Source organism: Diadema antillarum, unplaced genomic scaffold (assembly GCF_040938485.1).
Source record: "Diadema antillarum isolate AM-2024a unplaced genomic scaffold, OU_Dant_1.0 seq00002192_RagTag, whole genome shotgun sequence".
NCBI classification, from domain to species: Eukaryota; Metazoa; Echinodermata; class Echinoidea; order Diadematoida; family Diadematidae; genus Diadema; species Diadema antillarum.
The window spans coordinates 70,610-98,518 of NW_027272829.1; the positions used below are offsets into that span (position 1 = coordinate 70,610).

The window sequence follows — 27,909 nt, forward strand, 5'->3', positions numbered from 1 at the left end:
GCCAAAACAATGCATTTTTAAAAAACGGATCGACATATTCATTCCAGCCAGGTATCACTTTACTCTTGACTTCTGAAATATCTTTATCAAATATTACATTAGCTGCTGTCAAACATGCATTAATTATATTCTCATGAAAATTATCTATATCACAGTAATGATCATTACAATTCGTCCCACTGCAATGAATAGCACATAAGGGGACATCAATCTTCTCTAACAAGCCTCTTAGTATTGATTCATACCTATTGATGTCTTCCTTTTTGGCATATTTCCAGTTACACACAACCTCCTTTTGTCCTAGGGGACCTGGAATAGATTGATTCTCAGCAGCATCAGAGACGTTCAGATCCAGTAAACATCTCACAGCCACATGATCAGAAAAATTATGTACTGTGTCAATACATTCGTATTCTTGAACAGACTCTGCTAGATTTTCAGTTGTAACGAAATGATCAATCAATGATGTAGCATTAGTCCCTTTACTTCTGTAGGTGTAATCAAACATACAACACTCATCTTGTGTGCAAACTTTAAAATTATCATTGAAAAATGTTAAAAATAATCTAGTTTGATAAGTATCTCTGGAAATATCAGTGTTAAAATCACCACCAATACAGACATAGTCAACATTGGTTCCTTCCAAACAAATCTCAATATCATTTAAAATTTCCTGGTACTGCCGTAAGTTACCATACTGTGACCTATCATCACACGGCATGTATACATTGAATAATAACATTCTCTTCATATCTTCAAAGGTTATAATAACTGCAGCCATTCTCTTACTAATTGAATCCAATCTTACAGGTTCCACTTTCAACTTATTACTTTGTTTCCAGATTATGGCTGTTCCTCCATGAGGTCTTCCCGACAACAAAATTTCTTCATTCATTGCACTAACCCCATGTTTCCCTACACCATTTTCATCGTCTATTTTATCAAACCAGGGAAACTGTGATTCATACAAACCATGTTCCTGTAATAAAAGAAAATCACCACGCTTAAAAATCTCCTTTAAAAAAGGAAGTTTGGAGTCATTTGCACATTGGCAATTATAGGTGATAAGTGACAGTTTGTGATTCACGTCCATTTTTGATGATGTTCACCCAGGTCTCTCTCTTGCCCTTTCTCTCCATCTCTGTACGCAGATACCATAGGGCCATATACTTTCCTCCATGACTTTGTCCTTTTCATCCACAGAAACTGACAGCTTGTATGACTTGAAAACTGCCTCCATATTTGACTTACAGACTATTTCAGCTGTGTCAATACCTTTGCTCTTTATGTATCTCAGCATTTGATCATCAGAGGTTGTTTTCGCTACGCGTGAGATGAAAAAATCTCGCTTTGGCAGAGGTGCACCACATATGACATCTCCCTTAACGGTTCCATGAATCCTACGCTTCTGACGCTGACTGCTGTTTACCTCTCTGGACTGGTTTCCTGCTGACCGCCGCTTCGAGTACTGAACTGTGCGCCATGGCCCTGTTGCATTGTCGGTACCTCCATCAGACTTGACGCTGGGCACCTTCTCCAGTACAGGCACAGATGACAGTGTGGCCTGCACCTGCGACGAACTGGCAGTACTTGTGTTCATCTGCACGGCAGGTTTCTTGTTCGTCAATGATACTTGTACATCGGTCCCTTTCACAGAAGCTCGTCTTCCATTTGCATTCTTCTTTGCAAGCTCGGCATACGAGGGAGAATAGTTCTTTACCACACATTCCTTTTCTCCCTTTTGTACATGCCTGATAGCCTCATCATGTGCTCTAACAGAGGCCCCCATTGTCGTCATTCTCTCCTCCAGCTCAATCAGTCTCTGCAGGGTGGCAAAGGGATCTAATTCCTTGGGATCACACTTAGGAATTACAAACAGATTCTTGGCAACAAAATTAGTCTCTATACCCATCTGGTCAAGCTCAATCATTGCTCCAACAATATCATCAGCTGTCTGCTCACTCTTGTTGGCTTTACGCCTGTTCTTCAGTTTCGTTATTCTCTTTTGGTTCACATCATTCGATAGAATGTCTCTTGCTTTAACGATTTCGTCCGGGCTGAAACCTCTCGCCACACACTCGGCAATCTTTGCCCTGGTTGTGCGTTTAAGATGATTTTGAATAAAACAAAGCAGTTCATTTATGATAATATTCTGGCCTCTATCACTATCGGCATCGACAACACCAACAACATCCTCCTCACCTTTCTGCTGCCATAGCCATAGCCATGTCATACGAGTATCACAACCGCCAACATAAGTTGAAGTACGTGGGGCCAAGGGGCAAACAGTTCGTCGCACGCTACTTCACGTCGCTACTCACTCCTATGATGTACTTACTCTCTCATGACACCTTCCCCGTTGTTTTTGTCTTTCAGTTTATTGAACTCAAATCTTGAGTAGCCAAATTTGTTGGTATGAGCAGATCAATCCTCGTAGAAAATCACGAAAAATGTATTTTCTGTAGATTTTTGACGACCAGAATGGATACAAGCCTTCCGACGACGACGAGGGCGCTATAAGTATGTTGATTTGAAACTAATGAAAATATGAAAAATCTAACACATTTTACTACAGACACTTCACAGCATGTATTTTCAATGCAACACAAGATAAACAAGTCTTCCTGATAGTCTAGTGGTCCCCTTTAACTCTTTTTTTTTTTAAACAATCGAAAGATGCAAATTTTTGTTTGCAAGACACTCAAGTTGACATTTCAAGTTTCCTTCTTTCCAGTTCTGTTTTGTTTATTCAGGCTGTTCAAATTTTTGTATTTTAGTGTTGTTCAGGTTTTTGTATTTTAGTGTTGTTCAGGTTTCTGTATTTCAGTGTTGTTCAGGCTTTTGTAGTTTTGTGTTGCTTGGGTTTTTGTATTTTAGTGTTGTTCAGGTTTTTGTATTTTAGTGTTGCTCAGGTTTCTGTATTTTAGTGTTGTTCAGGCTTTTGTAGTTTAGTGTTGTTCAGGTTTTTGTGTTTTAGTGTTGTTCAGGTTTTTGTATTTTAGTGTTGCTCAGGTTTCTGTATTTTAGTGTTGTTCAGGCTTTTGTATTTTAGTGTTGTTCAGGTTTTTGTATTTTAGTGTTGCCTAGGTTTCTGTATTTTAGTGTTGTTCAGGTTTTTTTATTTTAAAGTTGCTCAGGTTTCTGTATTTTAGTGTTGCTCAGGTTTCTGTATTTTAGTGTTGTTCAGGCTTTTGTAGTTTAGTGTTGTTCAGGTTTTTGTATTTTAGTGTTGCTCAGGTTTCTGTATTTTAGTGTTGCTCAGGTTTCTGTATTTTAGTGTTGCTCAGGTTTCTGTATTTTAGTATTGCTCAGGTTTCTGTATTTTAGTGTTGCTCAGGTTTCTGCATTTTAGTGTTGTTCAGGCTTTTGTAGTTTAGTGTTGCTCAGGTTTTTGTATTTTAGTGTTGCTCAGGTTTTTGTATTTTAGTGTTGCCTAGGTTTCTGTATTTCAGTGTTGTTCAGGTTTTTGTTTTTTAGTGTTGTTCAGGTTTCTGTAGTTCAGTGTTGCTCAGGTTTTTGTATTTTAGTGTTGCTCAGGTTTCTGCATTTTAGTGTTGTTCAGGCTTTTCTTATTTAGTGTTGTTCAGGTTTTTGTATTTTAGTGTTGTTCAGGTTTTTGTATTTTAGTGTTGCTCAGGTTTTTGTATTTTAGTGTTGCTCAGGTTTCTGTATTTTAGTGTTGCTCTGGCTTTTGTAGTTTAGTGTTGCTCAAGTTTTTGCATTTTAGTGTTGCTCAGGTTGTTGTATTTTAGTGTTGCTCAGGTTTCTGTATTTCAGTGTTGTTCAGGCTTTTGTAGTTTAGTGTTTTCAGGTTTTTGTATTTTAGTGTTGCTCAGGTTTCTGTATTTTAGTGTTGTTCAGGTTTCTGTATTTTAGTGTTGCTCAGGTTTTTGTATTTTAGTGTTGCTCAGGTTTCTGTATTTTAGTGTTGCTCAGGTTTCTGTATTTTAGTGTTGCTCAGGTTTCTGTATTTTAGTGTTGCTCAGGTTTCTGTATTTTAGTGTTGCTCAGGTTTTTTTATTTTAGTGTTGCTCAGGTTTCTGCATTTTAGTGTTGTTCAGGTTTTTGTATTTTAGTGTTGCTCAGGTTTCTGTATTTTAGTGTTGTTCGGGTTTCTGTATTTTAGTGCTGCTCAGGTTTTTGTATTTTAGTGTTGCTCAGGTTTCTGTATTTTAGTGTTGTTCAGGTTTCTGTATTTTAGTGTTGCTCAGGTTTTTGTATTTTAGTGTTGCTCAGGTTTTTGTATTTTAGTGTTGCTCAGGTTTTTGTATTTTAGTGTTGCTCAGGTTTCTGCATTTTAGTGTTGCTCTGGCTTTTGTAGTTTAGTGTTGCTCAAGTTTTTGCATTTTAGTGTTGCTCAGGTTGTTGTATTTTAGTGTTGCTCAGGTTTCTGTATTTTAGTGTTGTTCAGGCTTTTGTAGTTTAGTGTTTTCAGGTTTTTGTATTTTAGTGTTGCTCAGGTTTCTGTATTTTAGTGTTGTTCAGGTTTCTGTATTTTAGTGTTACTCAGGTTTTTGTATTTTAGTGTTGCCTAGGTTTGTGTATTTTAGTGTTGTTCAGGTTTCTGTATTTTAGTGTTGCTCAGGTTTTTGTAGTTTAGTGTTGTTCAGGTTTCTGTATTTTAGTGTTGCTCAGGTTTTTGTATTTTAGTGTTGCTCAGGTTTCTGTATTTTAGTGTTGCTCAGGTTTCTGTATTTTAGTGTTGTTCAGGCTTTTGTAGTTTAGTGTTTTCAGGTTTTTGTATTTTAGTGTTGCTCAGGTTTCTGTATTTTAGTGTTGCTCAGGTTTCTGTATTTTAGTGTTGCTCAGGTTTTTGTATTTTAGTGTTGCCTAGGTTTCTGTATTTTAGTGTTGTTCAGGTTTCTGTATTTTAGTGTTGCTCAGGTTTTTGTAGTTTAGTGTTGTTCAGGTTTCTGTATTTTAGTGTTGCTCAGGTTTTTGTATTTTAGTGTTGCTCAGGTTTCTGTATTTTAGTGTTGCTCAGGTTTCTGTATTTTAGTGTTGCTCAGGTTTCTGTATTTTAGTGTTGCTCAGGTTTTTGTATTTTAGTGTTGCTCAGGTTTCTGCATTTTAGTGTTGTTCAGGTTTTTGTATTTTAGTGTTGCTCAGGTTTCTGTATTTTAGTGTTGTTCGGGTTTCTGTATTTTAGTGCTGCTCAGGTTTTTGTATTTTAGTGTTGCTCAGGTTTCTGTATTTTAGTGTTGTTCAGGTTTCTGTATTTTAGTGTTGCTCAGGTTTTTGTATTTTAGTGTTGCTCAGGCTTTTGTATTTCAGTGTTGTTCAGGTTTCTGCATTTTAGTGTTGTTCAGGTTTTTGTAGTTTAGTGTTGTTCAGGTTTTTGTATTTTAGTGTTGCTCAGGTTTTTGTATTTTAGTGTTGCTCAGGTTTCTGTATTTTAGTGTTGTTCAGGTTTCTGTATTTTAGTGTTGCTCAGGTTTTTGTATTTTAGTGTTGCTCAGGTTTTTGTATTTTAGTGTTGTTCAGGTTTCTGCATTTTAGTGTTGTTCAGGTTTTTGTTGTTTAGTGTTGTTCAGGTTTCTGTATTTTAGTGTTGCTCAGGTTTTTGTATTTTAGTGTTGTTCAGGTTTTTGTAGTTTAGTGTTGTTCAGGTTTTTGTATTTTAGTGTTCCTCAGGTTTCTGCATTTAGTGTTGTTCAGGCTTTTGTAGTTTAGTGTTGTTCAGGTTTTTGTATTTTAGTGTTGCTCAGGTTTTTGTATTTTAGTGTTGCTCAGGTTTCTGTATTTTAGTGTTGCTCAGGTTTTTGTAGTTTAGTGTTGCTCAAGTTTTTGTATTTTAGTGTTGCTCAGGTTCCTGTATTTTAGTGTTGCTCAGGTTTTTGTAGTTTAGTGTTGTTCAGGTTTTTGTATTTTAGTGTTGCTCAGGTTTCTGTATTTTAGTGTTGTTCAGGTTTTTGTAGCTTAGCGTTGTTCAGGTTTTTGTATTTTAGTGTTGCTCAGGTTTCTGCATTTTAGTGTTGTTCAGGCTTTTGTAGTTTAGTGTTGTTCAGGTTTTTGTATTTTAGTGTTGTTCAGGTTTTTGTATTTTAGTGTTGTTCAGGTTTCTGTATTTTAGTGTTGTTCAGGTTTTTGTATTTTAGTGTTGCTCAGGTTTCTGCATTTTAGTGTTGTTCAGGCTTTTGTAGTTTAGTGTTGTTCAGGTTTTTGTATTTTAGTGTTGTTCAGGTTTTTGTATTTTAGTGTTGCTCAGGTTTTTGTATTTTAGTGTTGTACAGGTTTCTGTATTTTAGTGTTGCTCAGGCTTTTGTAGTTTAGTGTTGCTCAAGTTTTTGTATTTTAGTGTTGCTCAGGTTTTTGTATTTTAGTGTTGCTCAGGTTTTTGTATTTTAGTGTTGTACAGGTTTCTGTATTTTAGTGTTGCTCAGGCTTTTGTAGTTTAGTGTTGCTCAAGTTTTTGTATTTTAGTGTTGCTCAGGTTTCTGTATTTTAGTGTTGCTCAGGTTTCTGTAGTTTAGTGTTGTTCAGGTTTTTGTATTTTAGTGTTACTCAGGTTTTTGTATTTTAGTGTTGTTCAGGTTTTTGTAGTTTAGTGTTGTTCAGGTTTTTGTATTTTAGTGTTGCTCAGGTTTCTGCATTTTAGTGTTGTTCAGGTTTTTGTATTTTAGTGTTGCTCAGGTTTCTGTATTTTAGTGTTGCTCAGGTTTCTGTATTTTAGTGTTGTTCAGGCTTTTGTAGTTTAGTGTTTTCAGGTTTTTGTATTTTAGTGTTGCTCAGGTTTCTGTATTTTAGTGTTGCTCAGGTTTCTGTATTTTAGTGTTGCTCAGGTTTTTGTATTTTAGTGTTGCCTAGGTTTCTGTATTTTAGTGTTGTTCAGGTTTCTGTATTTTAGTGTTGCTCAGGTTTTTGTAGTTTAGTGTTGTTCAGGTTTCTGTATTTTAGTGTTGCTCAGGTTTTTGTATTTTAGTGTTGCTCAGGTTTCTGTATTTTAGTGTTGCTCAGGTTTCTGTATTTTAGTGTTGCTCAGGTTTCTGTATTTTAGTGTTGCTCAGGTTTCTGTATTTTAGTGTTGCTCAGGTTTCTGTATTTTAGTGTTGTTCAGGTTTTTGTAGCTTAGCGTTGTTCAGGTTTTTGTATTTTAGTGTTGCTCAGGTTTCTGCATTTTAGTGTTGTTCAGGCTTTTGTAGTTTAGTGTTGTTCAGGTTTTTGTATTTTAGTGTTGTTCAGGTTTTTGTATTTTAGTGTTGTTCAGGTTTCTGTATTTTAGTGTTGTTCAGGTTTTTGTATTTTAGTGTTGCTCAGGTTTCTGCATTTTAGTGTTGTTCAGGCTTTTGTAGTTTAGTGTTGTTCAGGTTTTTGTATTTTAGTGTTGTTCAGGTTTTTGTATTTTAGTGTTGCTCAGGTTTTTGTATTTTAGTGTTGTACAGGTTTCTGTATTTTAGTGTTGCTCAGGCTTTTGTAGTTTAGTGTTGCTCAAGTTTTTGTATTTTAGTGTTGCTCAGGTTTCTGTATTTTAGTGTTGCTCAGGTTTCTGTAGTTTAGTGTTGTTCAGGTTTTTGTATTTTAGTGTTACTCAGGTTTTTGTATTTTAGTGTTGTTCAGGTTTTTGTAGTTTAGTGTTGTTCAGGTTTTTGTATTTTAGTGTTGCTCAGGTTTCTGCATTTTAGTGTTGTTCAGGTTTTTGTAGTTTAGTGTTGTTCAGGTTTTTGTATTTTAGTGTTGTTCAGGTTTTTGTAGTTTAGTGTTGCTCAGGTTTTTGTATTTTAGTGTTGGTCAGGTTTCTGTATTTTAGTGTTTCTCAGGCTTTTGTAGTTTAGTGTTGCTCAAGTTTTTGTATTTTAGTGTTGCTCAGGTTTCTGTATTTTAGTATTGCTCAAGTTTCTGTAGTTTAGTGTTGTTCAGGTTTTTGTATTTTAGTGTTGTTCAGGTTTTTGTATTTTAGTGTTGCTCAGGTTTTTGTATAGGTTCTTATGTTGTCACCCATTCTGATTTGACCTCCACTCTATCTCTCTCATTACCTTAACTCCTTTCCTATTCAGTTGTGTTCATTTATTGCATTCCTCACATATTATTCTTTTGTTTAATATTCAGTGCTTGGGTAATCAACCCAACTAGTAGGCCATCTCCATCCTACCTGCTTTCATGGGTTGTTTTGGGGTGAATCTGGTTCTTCCGTTTATCTTGGGCTCCTCCATTCCTTTTATTTCTATTGGTTCTTCTAGTATATTAGAATATGCAGATATACTTTAAGCATGATTTATGTTAATTGAGGTACACTTTGCTGAAAGCAAGCGGCTCCACAATGAATCAATTTGGTGGATTCCATATACAGTGCGCCACCTATCGGTTGTAGCGGACAGGCCGAAATCCGCAATGCCTTATGGGAAAAAGTCTACATCAAAATTACTCGCATTACTCGCATATGCACATGCAGCAGCACAGCTCAGCTCAGCCGGCCGCGCCGGGCGGGCGGGCGCCCGGGCTGGTAGGCAAACACATCTCCAAGCGACAGATCAAGCATAGTACTCAGATCCCTACTCATCTTACTGTTCACTTCAGTCCCATCCGTTGATCGTACACACCTTCGTTTCTTTTCCGAACATTTCAAGAACATTTTATCCCCACATTTCTCCGACAGCTGAACAAGTTCGTCCTTTGTTTTTCCTCGGGTTGGTATGCCACGATCATTCAGGTATTTCTTCAGCTCGTCGACTCACATTCGCCGGAAGACAGCTAGGTCTTGGGGGTCTGCCATTTTCGCCTTGGGCCTTGGGTTTGGGGGGTCTGCGATTTTTTTGTCCGCTGTGCTTGGTATGTGGCGACGCGACCGTAACGCCGTAGACGTCTACCTCTAGTTACCGCGTATACCGATCGCCAGGCGCTAGGCCAGTACAGTTATTGTACAATAAACAGTGCATTGCGCATGCAGCTACTGTCTGCTGCGCTGCAGCGTAGCTCTAGCTGCATATCGCATCAGCGCGATGTCGACCCCAAAGTTGAAAATCGGCCTGTCCGCTACAACCGATAGGTGGCGCACCATATATGGAATCCACCGAATTGAATGCACCTCAAGACTTCAAGCCTACAAAACTTACTTTGTCCTTGTGTTCATTAACACGTAACACGCCTACACTATTGTTGATGTTTCTATTGAAAATCCAATCAATTAATTTCTGCAAAGGCATTGTTCAGAGGCGAACATCAGGGGCATTCTGTTGTAAATCCAATCAATCAAATTTCTGCATTTGGCACTCATGTTCAGAGGCGAACTTGCATAGGCATTCACAAACAGTGGGAAGTAGTACGACGTCATCACGGACATTGAAAATCAGCTTTTAGAATTTCTCTCTGTGAATTCATACTGGTCAACCCAAAATGACATCTCCTAAACGTAGACAGTGAAAACCTATGAATAGAGGTGGGGTATAGAGGGTCAATTTTAGGTCACATTTTCAGAACATGCTCATCACACCTTAGTTTGATGACTTTATGCCTACTAACACCATTTTTGAAAAAAAAAAAGAACAAAAAAAATTTGAAATCCTGGGTGCCCCGGCCGAAATCATCAAAAAATCCAAGATGGCCGCCGTTTCGGCTTAAAAAAGACATTTTTGGCTTAACTCGGCTATTTTTTTGTCTATTGTGAAGGTTTTGGTGTCTTACCCCATGTTTCAGGGGTCAAGGAAATGGACTATAATCATGATATTAATTTTAGTGTAAAACCTAATCTTCCTCATGATACTAACCTTTTTCCCATATTTAGGGTTACATTTTCCTTGTCCTGTACCCCTACCCCAACCATCATTTCTGATGATGAGCATGTTCTGAAAATGTCACCCTCTATAGCCCACCTCTACCATTACGGAAGGAGTAGGCGGTCCACAGTGATACCTTTGTAGTGAAGAGCGGGATGAAGGTGCCATCTGCAAGGCTGATCTTCAGTGTGTGATTGGAAGACACCAGAAGCTGGCCAAGGTCTGAGAAGCTGTGGATGCACATAATGGAGATTAGACATGTACTGTAAAACAAGATATTTTCGCGGCATGAAATTTTTGCGAAAATTGCATCTAACATTTAACGATCACTGCATATTGTAGTGTTGACATGAATTTTTGCATGCCCTTTAATTTTGCGAATCTTGGCTCTTGAGAAATTTGGGAAATTGAAATGTACGAGAACATTCCTCATTTTACAGTAGTCAGTTAACCAGCAGATGGTGGCATTGACAGTGATGATGATGATGATGATAACAAAAAGGAAAGTACGTAAAAGAAGAGGAAGAAAACAAAGAAGAAGATAAGAAAAAATCAGGAGGAAGAGGAGGAGAAACAAGCGCAAATTTAAAAAGGATAAGAATGAAAAAGGCAAAAGAGGATGACAAAAAAAAGAAAAATAAGAGAAGATAAATAAGAGGAGGAAGACAAGGAATGCAGCAGAAGAAAACAAAAGAAACAAAGAAATGAAAAAGATGAAGAAAATAAAGAACAAGAAAAAGAGGAAACAATGAAAGTCGAGGAGAGTGAAAAGACATATAAAACAGAAGAAAAATAGAAAAAGAAATGGCAAATGGATGGAAACATTATGCTTCAACAATATACAGATAACAAAGTCTGTGATTAAGAGTTCGACTTTGACATTGGTGCATGATATCGATACTTGGCCACACAATGCACTCACTTGAAGGACTCCATCACGACTAGCTGGTCCTTCATTGGGTCCGATTCGTGGCTTACCAGGTAAATACCATTATTGCTGACACACAGCCACCTTACTCCACGATGCTGGCTACCACCCTGGGATGATTGGAAGGATTATTTGAAATGATGAAGAGACTTCAGGAGATTCGACTGACTCGTATCTCTCATATCTATCAATGAGGCATCAAAGCACTGGCAGGAAAGGATCTGCTCAGATTCTCTTATTATTTGTAAATTATTTACAACAAATACTATTATCATGATCATTAATCTGACACTAGTATCACTTGAAATGGGTTAATAACCCTCCACATCCCATACATACTGCAAATGCAGGTCACTAGATGTTAATGAGCAAGCAAATATCCCTATGACTGGGTTAAACTTAAACAACATATTTCATTTGCTACTGCTAGCAATGCCACTGGTTCTTTCATTACCCAATTGCAATGCCAGATTTGCTCAGCATTAAGGAATAAAACTGCAGTAAGCTAAACCAGAAAGAGGTACAATTATAATTCCATGTTGTTTTGAAAAACTTGAGGGGGAAAAACTCAAAAGCATGCAAATCCACGTGAACGTCATTGTGTTGAATACAGGCCCAATTAGCAAAGTTAGTGATTAGCATTTTAGATTGGCTTCAACACTTAACATCAAAGTGGCCGTATTAGTTAAGCCAATAGAAAGAAAGAGCATTGCAAAGTGTTAACTTCTCCAATGTGCATATCAAGTAAAACAATAAAAAGTTTATGATTAGTTCATCACCAAACAAAACAAGCATTTATGAAGGATCATTTCTGCACTCATTAATTGCAAGATTATTCATTCTAGTGATGTCAATTATCCAAAAGATACCAAATTGACATATTCAAACAGAGCACAGTGATTACTGAGTATAGAAAAATCTGTAAAATAGGCCAATCACTCCCATCCCCCCCCCCCATACATTTTTTATGTACAACATTGTATATATGAAAGTATTTGGAGCAGAACAGCAAAATAGGTGCATTGATATGTGCAAATTGCATAATACAATGGTATCGTCTCTTACCATTCTCTTACTGGCTTATACATTAAAAAATAGAAATAAAAATAAATAACTTTTCCTCAGCTGTACCTCATCTTGACAACTCATCAATGGTTTAATGCAAAAAACATAATTTCTTTGTTTTAATGATGCTGAAAGATGGAAATTAGGTGACAATTAGTGTGTGGTCTTCAGAAGATATGTAGGGCAATAACACCACTTTAATAATGATGTAATTCACTCTGCATATACAAGTATATGGTCATAACTGATGTCATTGTTTTTGCCAGAATATGTAAAACTTGATATCACTTTTTCTTTTCCAATTTCATATTCAATTTGGGAGAAAGTTTCCCTACTTTTTTTGTTCAGTATTCCTCCGCTGATTGAAAAATCAACTTGAACGTGGTTTTGGGTATCATGTTTTACGTGTCCCGCTTCACCCAGCCGCTTTCAAGAGCAGTGATGGCGATACTCACATGGACCGGAAAGAATCGGGCAAAGTAGAGGGGCAGCTGCCTAGCTGCCTCGATCACCTCCTTGCGGTGGGCACTCTTTTGGGACACATTCTTTGGGGTGATGCCATACTTGTCTGGGTGGCGGTTAGAGCAAAGCAGTGCAAAAAACATACGGCCAACCTCAAAGTGTTAGGTTAGTTGAAAAGCACAAGCAGTTAGCACTCCAAGCAATAATCCTCTCTTCTTGCAATTTCCAACCGATCTCTATCATAAGCTTATTGGTTTATGATGCTTTAACATAATCTCTCTGCGTATCACAACTTTTGATGAAATGCATGAAACACCTTGGATATACATGAAATAACCCCTGAAAATCAAAGTGTTTCACAATTAATCTGCCCGCTAGCAAGAGCTTTAGATTTGTTTTGTTCATTGTCTTCTTACAGTTGTAGGTCACCAGCTCATGAAAATGAAGTTGCAATAATCCCCAGGACAGATATTGGTACCTGGTATACAGCAGCAATACGAATTTTACTTTTGCCCTAAATTTGATGGTTAGGCTAACAATCTCCATTTGAAAGTATTCTCCCCCCCCCCCCCCCCCCATGACACACACACACAAAAAAAGAATAGAGAAAAAAAAAACTTAATCATATGTTATAGAATAAATTTTCCAGTGTGGCAGTGAATATGAGGTTGGGCCCTCCCCTCCCCCACCACAAAACAAAAAATATATACCTTTTTCCATGATGATATAAACTGGCAATATAAAACTGATTCAAACTTAGTGCTTCCTAGCAAAATCCCTGATACTTTTAATTATGAATGGCTTTGTGCGTTCTCTAAACTACGGCTCTGAATTCTGTAGCAAATACATATGGCAAGAAACAGGCATTTGTAATGCCATATTTGTAGACATAAGTCAAAACAAATGATAAATAAAATAAAGCAAAACAAAACCTGGGATAAGTACCAATGATGCACTTGTATGGTTAATAACATGAAGTAAGCAAGTAATAAGATGCAAGCATGGTGTTACTGCAAACATCTCTTCCTCATATACATGACCATGCAAACTTTCAAAGAATGCAGAAGGTGAACATTAAATGGATACAGATTGTCTTGTTAGAGTCACATTCCAAAAGCTGGGTTAATATACATCTGATGTCAAATATTATCACAACCATCACCAGTGCATTGCATATATAAATCATATGATAGGATATGAAATACACATGAAGTATGTTCTCAAGTGACAAGGCGGAGGTCATAAGCTTAAAATTTGGGTCTGAAAGCACCCACCTTCTGGGTTGATGGCCTCAAAAAATCATTCAGGAAGTATAACATATCACTCTGAATGATCATGAACAAAGCATTAAATTGCCATTAATCAACACAGAAATTTAATTGTCATTTGTGTGTGCCTGTGTGTGTATGTGTGTGATTTTTTTAAATTTATTTATTGGGGGATAGGAGTGGGGCTAAAACTTGAACTGCCTCTCGTACGTCACGCAAGAATACAAATGTCTATTGGTTACAGCCTGTAGGTACAATGTACAATCAATTGTATGCATGAACACTCCATAAAACATTTTCCTGGAATGGACAGTTCCTGTTTTTCATATGTTGTCATATTGTGATCCATCTATTCATTTGTTTTGATTGTGATTGTTACACAATAAGCTGTCCTGAAAATTACTTGAATCTATCATACTGACTAATTTCTCTTTATCTATAATTTTCACTCTCTCTATCTGTATAATGTTTATGTCTGTCTCTATTTGTTTGACCATCTGTCTCTCTGTCTGTTTCTTTCATTTTCTCCTTCACTAAATTCACTTTGAACTTCTTTTCATGACTTTAATCTGACTGTCATAAAGTCCTTTGAAGTTTCAGTTTCTGTTTGTCACGCAGAGACCACAATTGATAAATACCAAAGGATTTGTAGGAATCCTCTTACAATTACTTGAAAGACAGGCATTCCTGTTACGAAAGAGGTAAAAATGCCTCTGGCAAAAAAGGAAAAAAATGAAAAAATAAAGAAAGAAATGAAATGTCTGATTAGAAATACCCACGGCCTGACTAAAGAAGAGAATTGCGGTTGTTGTTGTTGTTTTTTTTTTACTGATCACTGACTACTACCGGCAGAAAAAATAATAAATAAAAGTAAAGAAGTACAACAGGGCTAATCATTGTAAGTGCATGTACATGTATCACGAAATGGGGCAGTGTATGATGTTTCTTGTCCCAGGAAAATAATAGTCAGCATTTTCAATTGTAATGCCCTTAGGGCCATCAATCAAAATGAAGTATTTGCTTGATGCAACATTTCAGAGAGTAAAACCCATGAATAATGAGTTGAGAATTAATGCTTGGTGGGGTTCCTTATTGATATGCCTTGAGGCTTGATCATGAGACACTAGTAAATAAGGCAGTCCCCTCTCCCTTGAAGTCAATCCTGGGCCAGGTACATGTATGGTGATGATCGACTTACCCAGCAGACTTGCCATCAGCCGCTTCTCCCCTTTGCGCATGCGAATGCAGCTGTTGCTGAAGACGTCGTAGACGATCTGGGAGAAGATGAGCTGCTGGGCTGTGGGGTTGCCAAGGCGCTCTCCTGGAGTGAATACCTGACATGGGGGAAGGGGTTGGCAAACAGGAGCTTATCAAATATGGCAGGATCTTGCTGATTGTCACAAACACCAAAGTCAAGGCTCAACACTATCTTTTTTCTCTGGTGGCCAGTTCGGGCCACTAAAATCTTTAAATCTGAAACTTGGGTGGCCCAAAATATATATTTTTTTTGCTTTTGTTTCAGGCCACCACATATCTTTTCAACCCGTTAAGGACGAGTCCAGAGTATACGTATGGGGAAGTGTCTATGGGAAATGCGTGTTGTAGTAAAATCAGTCCGTCCTCAATGGGTTAAAAGATATGTGGTGGCCTGAAACAAAACCATATGTAACAATCCATTTTGACCTTATATGCCTGATTGGGCCAACAAAGGATTTTTTTTTCGGGAATCCCAACATCAACTTTAAGTGGCCCGAGGCCATTGCCAATGTTGAGCCCTGCCTATAAGCTATAAAACTATAACATTTTGTCAAAACTTACAAACAGCATCATGATCGAAACATGGATCAGCACTTTGGTATTCTATTTTCTTAATTTCGGTAAAAGGTCAAAAGAATAATTATGGTCCCACAAGTGTGGCTTTGCATTTTGTGTGTGTGTGTGTGTGTGTGTGTGTGTGTGTAAAGATTACACTGCAACAAACCCAAGTCAAGGCAGTTTAAATCAAATCTAAAGTTTCAAATCCAGTCCATAGACCAAAACAAGTATGAAATATGCATAATACTTCCTAATGAAAGTCTCTTGGCATGCTCTTGGCATGTTATGAGCTTTAATGTAATGGAAATTAATTTACATAATTTGTGGACTAGATCATAGCAGCCTTGGTAAATTCCAAACAATGTGGCTATCCCATCGACTTTGTTTGACATTGAGCGACCAAGAACAGATGAGTAAAAGTTTGTTCACCTCTTTCCTGATGGTGAGATTCCAGCGGACCCGGGTGTACATGTAGAAGGACGACTGGCCGATGGGGTAGATCAGGGTCTGCATCTTCTCCATCTCCTCAACATCCGCATCAGAGAGGGCATCTGGGATGGTGGAGGATGTCTGGAGGAGACAATAATTTGCATCTTGGGGTAAGTAATGAACAATTGTGCAACTTACATTAAAACACCAAATGTAGGAGTGAAAAGGCCTTGTCTAAAAATGATATAAAGAAAGTTGTAGGTTGGGAGAAGGCAAGAACATAAAGACGGGGGTCAGACAGATTCATCAACTAATACCTGTATCAGACAGGTCATTTGGGATGGCTTCGAGGATGTCAGGGAGGTAAAAAGACATCTGATAATTAAAGAGACAATGAAAGCCTCTTCTGTGTTAACAATTTTCTTTATATGTCACTTGCATCTCTTTACTGGTGCAAACATGGAGATTGAAGCTGGTGGGCATGAAAACTTGCAAGAATGTCCAAATGGATGGAGGATGTCAACAAAACAGGAGAGAAAAAAAAACTTAGAGGAGGAGAAAAGATGAAGAATTAGGAGAAGCTGCAGATGATGAGGATGAGATGCAAATGAGAAAGAAATACAGGTGCAATACAATAATGTAATTAGCAGTAGTAGTAGTAGTAGTAGTAGTAGTAGTGGTAGTAGGTAGTAGTAGTAGTAGTAGTGGTAGTAGTAGCAGTGGTAGTAGTTAGTAGAAGTAGCAGCAGTAGCAGTAGAAGTAGTCAGAGCAGTAGTAGCAGAAGTAGTAATTGCAATAATAACACACAGCAGGTTGACTACGTTGGCAAGTCTCTATTTGTCAAGAAGCAACATGTTACTCACCACAGATGGGGTGTCGTCAATCTCTTGGATGATTCCTTGTGCTTTGAGGATCTCCACAGATGGCATTTCTGTCTCTGTTTGAGTGGCCTGAACTGCAATCTCCTTCCGTTCTTCTTCCACAATTGGAGGTGGTGGTGGTGGTGGTGGTGGTGGTGGAGGTGGGGGAGCAGGGTCTGCAACCGCTACTGCTACTGCTGCTGCCACCACCACGGGGGCAGGTGGTGGGGAAGGCACTTTAGGTGGAGGAGGCGGAGAGGCTGGCTTGGCAACAGGAGGAGGAGGTGGCGGGGGAGGCGTGGTCTTTGGTGGTTCTTTCTTTGGTGATGGTGGAGGAGCCGTCTTCATCTGCTGCTGCAGCATCAGCAAGGCCTCTGCGTGGTGGTCCACCTTCTTGTTGTGCTTCTTGGCAACCACTGGGGGTGGCGACTTGACCCTTGCGGGTGGTGGAGCTTCTGGTGCAGATTCTTTGCTGGCCACGACATGGCCGACGCCCTTCGGACCAATGTTCTTCGTCTTCGTCTTCCGGAGGGTACTGGCACGCCCCTGGAGCATCTCTGGGGTGATGGGGTTCACAGGTGACCTCAACTGCAGAGGGGCCTCCGCCTGCTGACTCTGCTCCAGCTGGAGACGGCCCACTTCCAATTCTTGTTTCTGCTCTTCCGCCTTGCGGGGTGGCCATACAATTTTGCCGATGCGGACCGTCCGTGCCCTGTCCTTCACGTCGTCCATGGGAATCGCTTTGCCACCCTTGGAGACAAGCTGTGGGGGTGGAGGCGGTGGTGGTGGTGGTATCCCCTGACTGTTTACTGGGAAAGCAGGTGATGTTGGAGGCGAGACTGAGGAAGCCTTCAGAGCAGTCGTCTCTCCATTGGAACCATTGGTGATGCTGACAACCTCCTGGTTGAAGTGAATGCTCTTCCTCTCACTGGACGATGGAGCAGATGGGGCAGCTGCAGGCTGCTTGATGGCACTCTTCAGAGGGGCGCTGCTCATGGGAGGTGGCGGAGGAAGGGGAGGGGATATCGATGGGGAGGAGGAAGAGTAGGTGGGAGAAGATGTCGACCTGGAGGAGGAGGATAGCCGCTTCTTGGGCGGGGCTCCATTCAGGGATGGCTGCACCTGTGGCTGCTTGCTCTGCTGCTGTTGCACCTGGGTCTGTGCTGCAGCTACCGCAGCGGTAGTCATGGCTTGGGTCTGCTGCGTCTGCTGGCTCAACTGTTGCATGGTTTGCATTAGTTGCTGCTGAGTTTGCTGCAACTGGAGTTGTTGTGCCTGCATCAGGGGGCAATATGTCAATGAAGCACTTCATTCAATGAGGACTTCTATACTGCTTAGTTTTAGACTGTGCATTACATCAATATTCTTTCCAAATAAAAAAAAAAATACCAGCAACACTTGATTTTGAGTAGAAATAGATATGGCAATAACAAAACCAGATATAGTTACAATTTTCAATTCTTCTTGAGGACTATCCAAAATGCATATAGAATGAAAGTGCTGGTACAAACATTTTGCTTTCATGTTCATCACGAGCTTGGCCACATTGGCATAACAGAGTGCCAACAAAGATAAAAATGACTGAAAAAAAAATTGGGGGCATGTGCCAACAGTTTACACCGCCTTGTTTATATCATACAAATGGGAGCCTGGTAATACTGGATATCATCTATGACAAAGTCTAAGAAGATCTAAGCTCACATACAGTGAATGATGAGTCTATTGATTGTGGGTATATGAAAGGTTACTACATTGTACTTGTGACCTAACATTCACTGCCATTTGAATTATCATACTGTATACATATGCCATTATTATACAATATGACAGAAATACCATACTTGCCAACATTTGAAAATTAGAAATCCTAACACTTTTTGAGAGGGGAAAAAATGTGCACAAAGTCCTTTGGCCCTGGTCCAGGGCTTGCTTTGGGGGCATGGAAGATGCTAGGTTCTAGATGCTCTCTGATGTAATCTGAGTCTCATTTTAGAGATCATTTTCCCTAAGATTATAAATCCTATGTACAGTACTATATAATTGATTTTTATACAAGCAATCATCTGGATGAGACAGAAAAAAAGTCTTGGTGAACATATGTGATACATCAATTGACTGTTCTAAAAAAAAAAAAAAATGATTTTGTCAATTTTCCACCTCAGAATGTTCAGTTCTTCATGGTAAAAAACCTCAGAAATCTGAATGGTTCAGTTATACATTACATAATTAGAACAGTTGGTAAGTATGAAATACCATCATTACGATAATCACTATCATCATTACCAATATTGTTATGACTATCAATACCATTATTACTATAATCATCCTCATTATTTCGGTTGAGTGATCACTTTATAAGATAATTATTTCTCTCAGTCTGATTGATTGATTGATTCATTCATTCATTGATTCATTCACTGATTCATTCATTCATTCACTGACTGATTGATTCATTGATTCATTCATTGATTTATTGATTGATTGATTGATTGATTGATTGATTGATTGATTGATTGATTGATTGATTGATTGATTGATTGATCAATTGAGTGACTCATTCACTGATTGATTGATTCATTCATTCATTCATTCATTCATTCATTCATTCATTCATTCATTCATTCATTCATTCATTCATTCATTCATTCATTCATTCATTCATTCATTCATTCATTCACTCACTCACTCACTCACTCACTCACTCACTCACTCACTCACTCACTCATTCATTCATTCATTCATTCATTCATTCATTCATTCATTCATTCATTCATTCACTCATTCATTCATCCATCCATCCATTCATCCCCATCTCAGTCCAGTAGATAATACCATGAGGGCCTGCTGATTGAGGTATGCCTGCTGGGACAGGGCCGGGTCGGCCATCTGGGCCGAGGGCATCATGACAGGGGCCTGCATCATGGTGGGCTGCAGGGCGGTGGGCTGTAGGGCAGGCTGCATGGCTGGCTGCATGGCTGGCTGCATGGCTGGCTGCATGGCTGGCTGCATGGCTGGCTGCATGGGAACCATTCCTAGGTAGGCGCAAAGTTGACAAAATGTTTTTATATAACTAATCTTTATTACAAATCGAGAGTAAATAAATAATTGAATGTCTTGAAGCACGATCGTTTTATGTATATCAGAGAATCAATTCACAATCATAGTGCACCATGTAAATCACTTATTACTATTAGAAGTACGGTGTAATAGCAACAGGAATATTAATATTGCTACTGTCATCATCATCATTATATCACTGTAATTACTTTGATTAATATTGATCAAATTAATTACATATTAATTACCCATATATGATCATTATCACTATATGTTAAACAATACTATTGTATTTCAAAATTTGGTGTGAAATATTCTTTATGAAGATCTTACCCATATAAAGAACATCAATAGACATTGTTATATCTCTCACAAAATAAAGAATGATGATCTCATAGGGGTGAAAATCACACCTACTAATCACACCTACCACGGGCTGGGGGGGGGGGGGGGAGAGACTGGGACTGGGAACAGTTATGTAGGCAACAGAGAAAGACTTCTTGAGTTTTTAATATTATGCCAAATGAGTCGGTTTTATGTCATGCTTCTATACAATTGTTTCTTCCAGTCTGACTTTGTATGTATGTTCATTTACTTATTTATCATGTACCATTACATGTTTTTTACATTTTTTAAGCACCATTATTTACATATGTAAAAATCTCCCATTGAATTTCCTGCAATGTTTCATTGGATTTTTAATTAAAAATGAATTGAACTGAAATGAAATGAACTGAGTCAAGGGTGGTTACTTTTATCTCTAATAGCATTCTTCTCTCATGTTATCATACTAACAAACGAAGGTCAATCCATTGTGGTATAAAGACGTCTTTCAAACTCATCGAATAGTGACATGTGATACAGACTCGGCACTATCATGATTCACACGAGTGAGTGTGAATCGACAAGTTTCATGCCCGCGTGGGCAAATCAGAGACCTCTTCCCATTTTTTTTTTTTCAATCTTAATATTTCACGGTCGTTTTCTGACCAAAAAAAAAAAAACCCACACATGGCAAACATGTGGTCACAAAGAAATTGGTGTGAGATGTGCATGGATCGTATAGACACCCCATGTTGGGTAAAGGACGAGATTGCAACAGAAACAAGGTGATGGAGCAGATGTGTTCTCTCTTTTTTTGTATGTGCCTGTCTATGTGTTTGTGTGTGTGTGTGTCTGTGTCTGTGTCTGTGTGTGTAGTATGTAAATATTACAAATACATAAATGTATATATACATGTATATATACACACATATGTATATAAGTATTTAATACAGACATCAATGTACATATATGCAAAGTAAATGTACATATACATATATATACACACTTATGCATACACGATGTATGTGCATGCATACATTGTACATACAGTGTACATGAATTAACAGACAATGTCTTTATCAAGTTTATGTGCATCTGTGTAGATACACTGTACATGAATATTCCCATTTGATCTCACCACATAATGTATACCATGTCTGAAGCATGCACTTTGGCATTCCCTGGAATCATAGCTTATCAAATGACCCATATTAAAGTCATAAAAACCAATCGAGCAGAAGATTAAAAAATGGTGAATTTTTGGTTGAACAGTTTGATAGTTCATTTGAGAATCATCATTTGTAGAAGTGGATGAATACTATACCAAAAGCATTAGCAAGGTTTTCACATTTGGCTAGCCAAAATCATTAGCAAGGTTTATACATTTGGCCAGCAGTACAACAAAGTCAGAATGCTATGCTTTCTTATGAAAAAAAAAAATTACCCTGTACAATTTTCCATATTTGGTCCAAAAGGGAGTGATGGTATGTTAAGTTAATAGGTACAAAATCCTCAATGCAGATATACATGTACAATTTGTATGAGGGGCATATGATTCTAGTAACGACTGGGTCACTCTTGAAATTCAAGGTACAGGTGTATAAAATGATTTTATTCTTACATTAATATTGCTTCATGGGAAAATGTTCCTTCCTTTATACTTCTCTTACTGTCTGTCTCTTTTCTCTCTTCATTCCTAAAAAGGGGCCATCACACCATGTCAGCAACCCATGCAAATGCACATTCTGAATACTTCCTTTCAGAACCTCCTTGTCACAGAGTGATGAATACCTTGTATATCATTGAATATGAATGCTAAAAAATTCATATTTGCTCTCAGAAATGAGAAGCATAATATCTATCAGTATTCATTATTTCACGGTCTGCTGACTCAAGGATATTTGGGCTGAAATGCATTGAAATTAGCACCCTGTATTTCTTTACTTTTCCTTTTTTCTTGATTTTCTCTATTAAGATTTCCCTCATTACAATTGCAGAGCAAATACACACAATAACCTTTTGTCAAGGCCCTCTCACTGTTTGGTGAAGAGAGCCCAGCGAAGTTGGGTCTTGTTGCGCTCGGCTGGGCTTGCTTCGCTCACCCATTACAGCAAGAGGACCTTGACAAAAGGCTAATACACACACAATAGTTCTGCCTGAATGAGAGAGAGAAAAAAAAGCTTGTTTATGTCTTGCACACATTTTCCTTTACCCCGCATTTCTTGAACAAATTCATATATTCATGTAAATGAGAGAATCTTCTCACGCCAACATTCTATGAAGCAACTCCACAAAGTACAAGATATATTCCTGGGCCCTGTTTCATTAATGCTTTAAGTTAACAACCAGGAGGGTGTTTCATAAAGCTGTTCGTAAAGTTACGAACAACTTACGAGCAACTGGTGATCAGTTCTGATGTACTATACATATCAGAATTTCCATAATTCAGCACAAGAACTGATCACCAGTTGCTCGTAAGTTGTTCGTAACTTTACGAACAGCTTTATGAAACACCCTCCTGGTTGTTAACTTAAAGCATTAATCTCAACAATTTTGATAAATGCACCTATCACGACAATGTTACTCCTACCAAAGGTAGCAATGGTTATAATAATAAAGGTTAAAAATGCAACAATAATGATGAAATCATTATCATCGTCGTTATCATGAATATTTCCACACTGAAAGTGTGTAATACCTATTCTCACCTCAAAGACATTGGCTACGATTTGTATCAGCTCACTGAAAGTGCATCATATCCTATTTCCATGCCCAAGTCAACGGCTACAAGTCCGTGACGGCACAACTTTAATGGGCACAAATCTGTGAAATTTCCTCTTTCTGCTTTCAGCACACATACAGACCACCATTCTTGCAGGGCACTTAGACCTAGTTTGTGTTGTTTTGTTTATTTTGGTTCTTTAAATTGTTTTCTAGTCTTGATTCATTCATGTTTGTACCTGGAACAGCAGCTGCCACGGGCTGGACAAGTGCCGTACCTGTGGGCGGAGCCATGTAGGTAGTACCCATAGCAACAGTACTTGCTGGCCCTAGATAAATACAAGTGGTATCGTATAGCTTCTAATATCTGCCCATCAAATTCAATGCTTTTTTGCTAGTCAATCTATGGCTATGATGACTGTGTGCAAAACTTTTGTTTCTTTTTCTATTTTTGCTATTAAAAAGCATATTCTGAGGCAAGCTTTGAGGAGCTGGGTGAATGATCAGTTAAGTAGATTGCCAGTACTTGGTAACCGCTGGTATTTCTTGATGGGCAAACAGGCTATTATCGGCAGTATGTGGCAGTCAGAACATGTGTTTCAAGAACTTATTACAAGGATCTGACATGTCTCTTTCCTTTTTCTACTTCTCTCATATTATGCATGCAAATGTATCTTGTATGTAAACATAAGAATATAAAAGCATATAAAACATATATATATATATATATATATATATGTGTATATATATATATATATATATATATATATATATATATATATATATATATACACAGGGCTCGACACTAACGGTGGCCCGGTGGCCCGGGGCCACCAGAAATGAAAGTCGGGCCACCAAATTTCAAAAAAGGGGAAATTTGGTGGCCCGCCTCAGGCCACCAAAATTTTTTGAAAAGTATGTCAATAAATTTGTAACTTTTTGCGCCGGAAATTAGCAGTTAAATTTGCTTAAAGGATGGATGAAAAGAACTGAATGAGTGCCTGAGAGTGAGTGTTGCAAGCTTGTTGAAGTTTATTTATGAGTAGATATGTCCAACTTCTAATTCTTAATATCATAAAACTTAAATATTTGACTCATTAGAAAAAAAGGACTTCTAATGTTTTTTATTGTTGTTTTTTTCGGGACACCAAATTTTTCTCTTGGGCCACCAAAAATTTGAAATTTAGGATTTTGGTGGCCCCATCGGGCCACCAAACAAAAAAGTTAGTGTCGAGCCATGATATATATATATATATATATATGAATCTGTGTGTGTGAGAATGTGTGTGTGAGAATGTGTGTGTGTCTGTGTGTGTGTCTGTGTGTGTGTGTCTGTGCAATGATAGCCTATAAATGAGGACACCAAATACTGATTTCTTAATTCTGTTCAAACAGAATTCTCCATACTATAAGCTTTCTCATAATGTCGAGTAGTTTGTCCAACTTTTTTCTATATAACATACATGTACCGATTAAAGAACTGGTATTAAAAAGACAGTCGACCTTAAGAAAAGCACATTTATAGAAAATATACAGTGTACATGTAGCTCTATAGTTTACTTGTGATTAAATGTGCTTGAGTTTTAGGCATTTAGCCAGATATAAACACTGCAATATATTTCTTTGTAAAAACCAGAATGATTCAAATTTCATTTCAGCATTTAGACATTGACATTCTGCTAAATTACCTCTGAGGGGTGACTTGGTAACAAGTTTTAATACATTTAGTCATTTGTTTATGTGTACATTGGTAATGTGAAATATTCCACAGAAACTGCTACATGGAGACTAATAAGCGCGAGGTAAAACAAATTTCACTACTAAACATGTTGCAATGATACAGAATAATTCTGCATGAATACCATACAAGCATGTTGCATGATTATGACTGATACACTTATTTACTGTAAGGCATCAAAAGTTGTTTTAAGAAGGCTAAAAATAAGAGAAAAAAATTTTGTAGTCCATTAAATCATGCATGATACACCCAGCTGCAGTTCTCTCACCTACTTTTCTATGTGACAGCAATGTTTCACTCATATCAATAAAGGTATATATTTCTTGAGATGAATTCTGTCAGTCGTGCGGAGTTTAAATTCTCCACAAAAAGATTGTAATTATTTAGTATTTTGAATCTGATGATTTTATTGTACTGGTTAACAAACTTTTTGAAGTTGCATGAATTTTTATGAAAAAAAAAATGATACTGGTGATGAAAGGAAGATTTTTTTCTTAATATGCAGGTACTTCACAAGAAAAAAAAAAGTCTGACTGTTCTCCTTTTTCTCCCACCTTCTACACTTGATTTGTGGTTTTTGTGACCTCTTGTGAACACTGTAGGACCAGGAACCAAGGAGCTAAGTACTTATCTATGCTCAGTGTACCATGATTCCCACTCACAGATTAAGCACACTCATGCGTCATGCTTCTTGAAAAAATGCGGAGCCAGAAACCCTTATCAAAAGTCAACTATGTGAAAAGAACCCAGTATCAAAAGAAGAACTCCAGAGTAAGACTGGAAAAAACAGAAAACCGCAAACAGACATACAACAGTATAAGACCACACATTAATGCAACCATGAAAATCCATTTAACTATATGAAACCGCATAATGTAACCATAACAAAAACTGAAACCTGCACACATGTGGTTAAATTAAATGCTGCAACTTTGGAGAATTGAGTACAGTCAATGGTCCCTATCTCTCATTTGTCATGCCAGCATTATCTTTCCCAAATTTTGTGCATCACTCAAAATTTGTCAATGAATATGCCAATATATCACCTTCAATTACCCAAGTGAACTGCATATCATTGTTTCTCTTGGGTGTGACATTTAGAAACTTTGCTTCTAAACAAGGGGTGATACTTATTTTTCATTCTGTAGTGTGGTACTTGATTGTGAATTTATTCACTTGTGAACAAGTCTTGAATGGTGAAACACATGATGCAGAGTGAAGTCTGCAGTCCTATCCATTGTTTCTGGCACAAGGGAACTTTCCTATCAATTATCATTTCGATATGATACATTGAGTAAATAGTTTTGTGTTCATTTTCTAAGGGTGGTGATAATGAAATCCGAGCAAGTGAAAAATATGTTTTATGTCGAGTGAATCTATGAGCAATGAAAACTTATGATATACAGAGGATGACATTAAATTAAGGGGGGTACATGTAAGACCAAAAACTATCCTTAGGAATCTTCCTCTCTTGTACATGAGGGTGGAACAGGTTATATGAATTCATGAATAAATAGGTGATGTGAAAATGAAACTGCAAAAATGAAAACACTGGGTGATGAAATGTCATCATAGCTCGTAAATAAAGTAGCATTAAAAATTATGAAACAAAAAGAGAGGTCTAGAGTAGCTTTCTACTTTGAGTCTTCTTTGTGAACATGTGGAATTGGTTACAAATGTCATTATTCAATCAGTTGTGTAGCACTGGCAATGCCTACGTCTTCTCTTTTAAATCACTATCTGACTGACTTGCAATAAAAAAAAAAAAAATGTTCTTCCAATTGTTAGATAGTTATGGCATGACCAGGAGCCCGTTGCATAAAAGTTACTATTATGGTAACTTTGCCATCCAATGGTAACTTCCATGGGATTCTTGATTTTGATTGGCTGTTGAGTATTGTTTCCATGGAAGTTACCATTGGATGGCAAAGTTACCATTATAATAACTTTTATGCAACCGGCCCCAGGACTCTGTTAAAATCAAACTGGGAATCAAGTGTAAAGGTGCATTCCTTTTATCGTAAACAGGCACCAAGATCTTTAAATTTGTTGACATGATACAGAGGAGACATGTTGCATAAAGATTAAGATCACACATTAAGTCAGAAAATAAAACATAAGTCTGTGAGTACTCAATTCTGATTGGCTGATACCTGACTTATATTTCATTTTCTGACTAATGTTTGATTGCACCTTTTTATGCCATGGGGCCCCGGATGATATAATTTGCAGAAGCAAAAACTGATGACTAACTCAGTCAATCAAGTTTAACTCTGTGATTATATGTTGTAATATTATGAATTGATGAATTTGCATAATATATATGGACTACACATAGTGATATAGAAATGTAAAGCAAAATATCAGCTTTTTGATTCTTTGACCTTAAAAAGAGTGAAAAAACAAAAACAAATATTTTCATTAAAAAAAAAGAAAAAATGAAGAAGAATGTGTGGGATGTGCAAAACTATGCATATATAAAGAAGGTAATTCCTGAAGAGAATATTGGTACACATACCGTAAACTGGTAACAGGGCAATGAAGCAATAACAGAGTGGGGCATGAAACAAGATAAACAATGCAAACAAATATTCATGGAATGAACCCTCTGGAATGTTCGCCCTTTTGTTTTGACTGTGCACTTTGCTTTTAGATTTGTTTGGTTGGTTTGATATTCTGTGATAGACAATGGGGATAAAAATGGTCTGCATGTAATTGAGTGCCATACACCCACCAAATGAAACGTGATAGCGTGCAGTGCCAAAGTTCAACTCATCACAATGTATAGTTGTTTCAGCATTCATCATTTTTAGCACATCAAACATGATCTTATTTCACAGTAATCTCATGCGCAATGAATTACCATGAACAAAATATTCTGCACATACAAATGATCGGAAACTCTCTTCCTTATTACAAAAACAAAATGACAATTATCAATGCTACCTCTTCAATATCATCTCATGATATGTTTCAATATCAAAAAAAAAAAAAATTGTCATCAAATACAAGCGTAGCTAGACCTTCAAAACATCTTATCTTGACAGTTTCCAATTTGAAAAACGAACAAACAACAATACAAACTAAGTAGTGAAATCAATACAAAGATTTACATTTAAAAAGTAATATTCTTTGAATATCTTTAAAGATACAGAAAACGACACAAGTATGAAACAAAGGCTAAATGTGCAATGAGTACCTGAATAGGTAGGAAATGCTGGCATAGGAGCAGACGCTGGTGTAAAAGCAGGCACACCTATAACTAAATCAAGAAATGGTGCAACAAAGGGGGTGGAAAGGGTGTGCATAAATAAAAGAACATACACAGAAAAATGCTGGTTAGTCAAAGAAAAAAAAAAGATTATACAGAAAGGTTAGTGCAGGTAATGTTCCAGTTGATATCAAAGATTTGATCCTACATGGGTGGAATTCACCATGCACTTGTCTGATTGCAATCGCAATCATACTGTTTTATTATTTTACGAGTTAGAATGAGATTAGCTGCTACTTTGAAGCTAATAAAACAGATTTT

The 27,909-nt window shown here is 37.5% G+C and overlaps 1 pseudogene; it reads right to left on the minus strand.

Moving 5' to 3' along the window:
* LOC139714212 (unconventional myosin-XV-like) overlaps positions 1 to 27,909 on the minus strand; it is a 145,900-nt pseudogene that overhangs the window by 41,308 nt on the left and 76,683 nt on the right.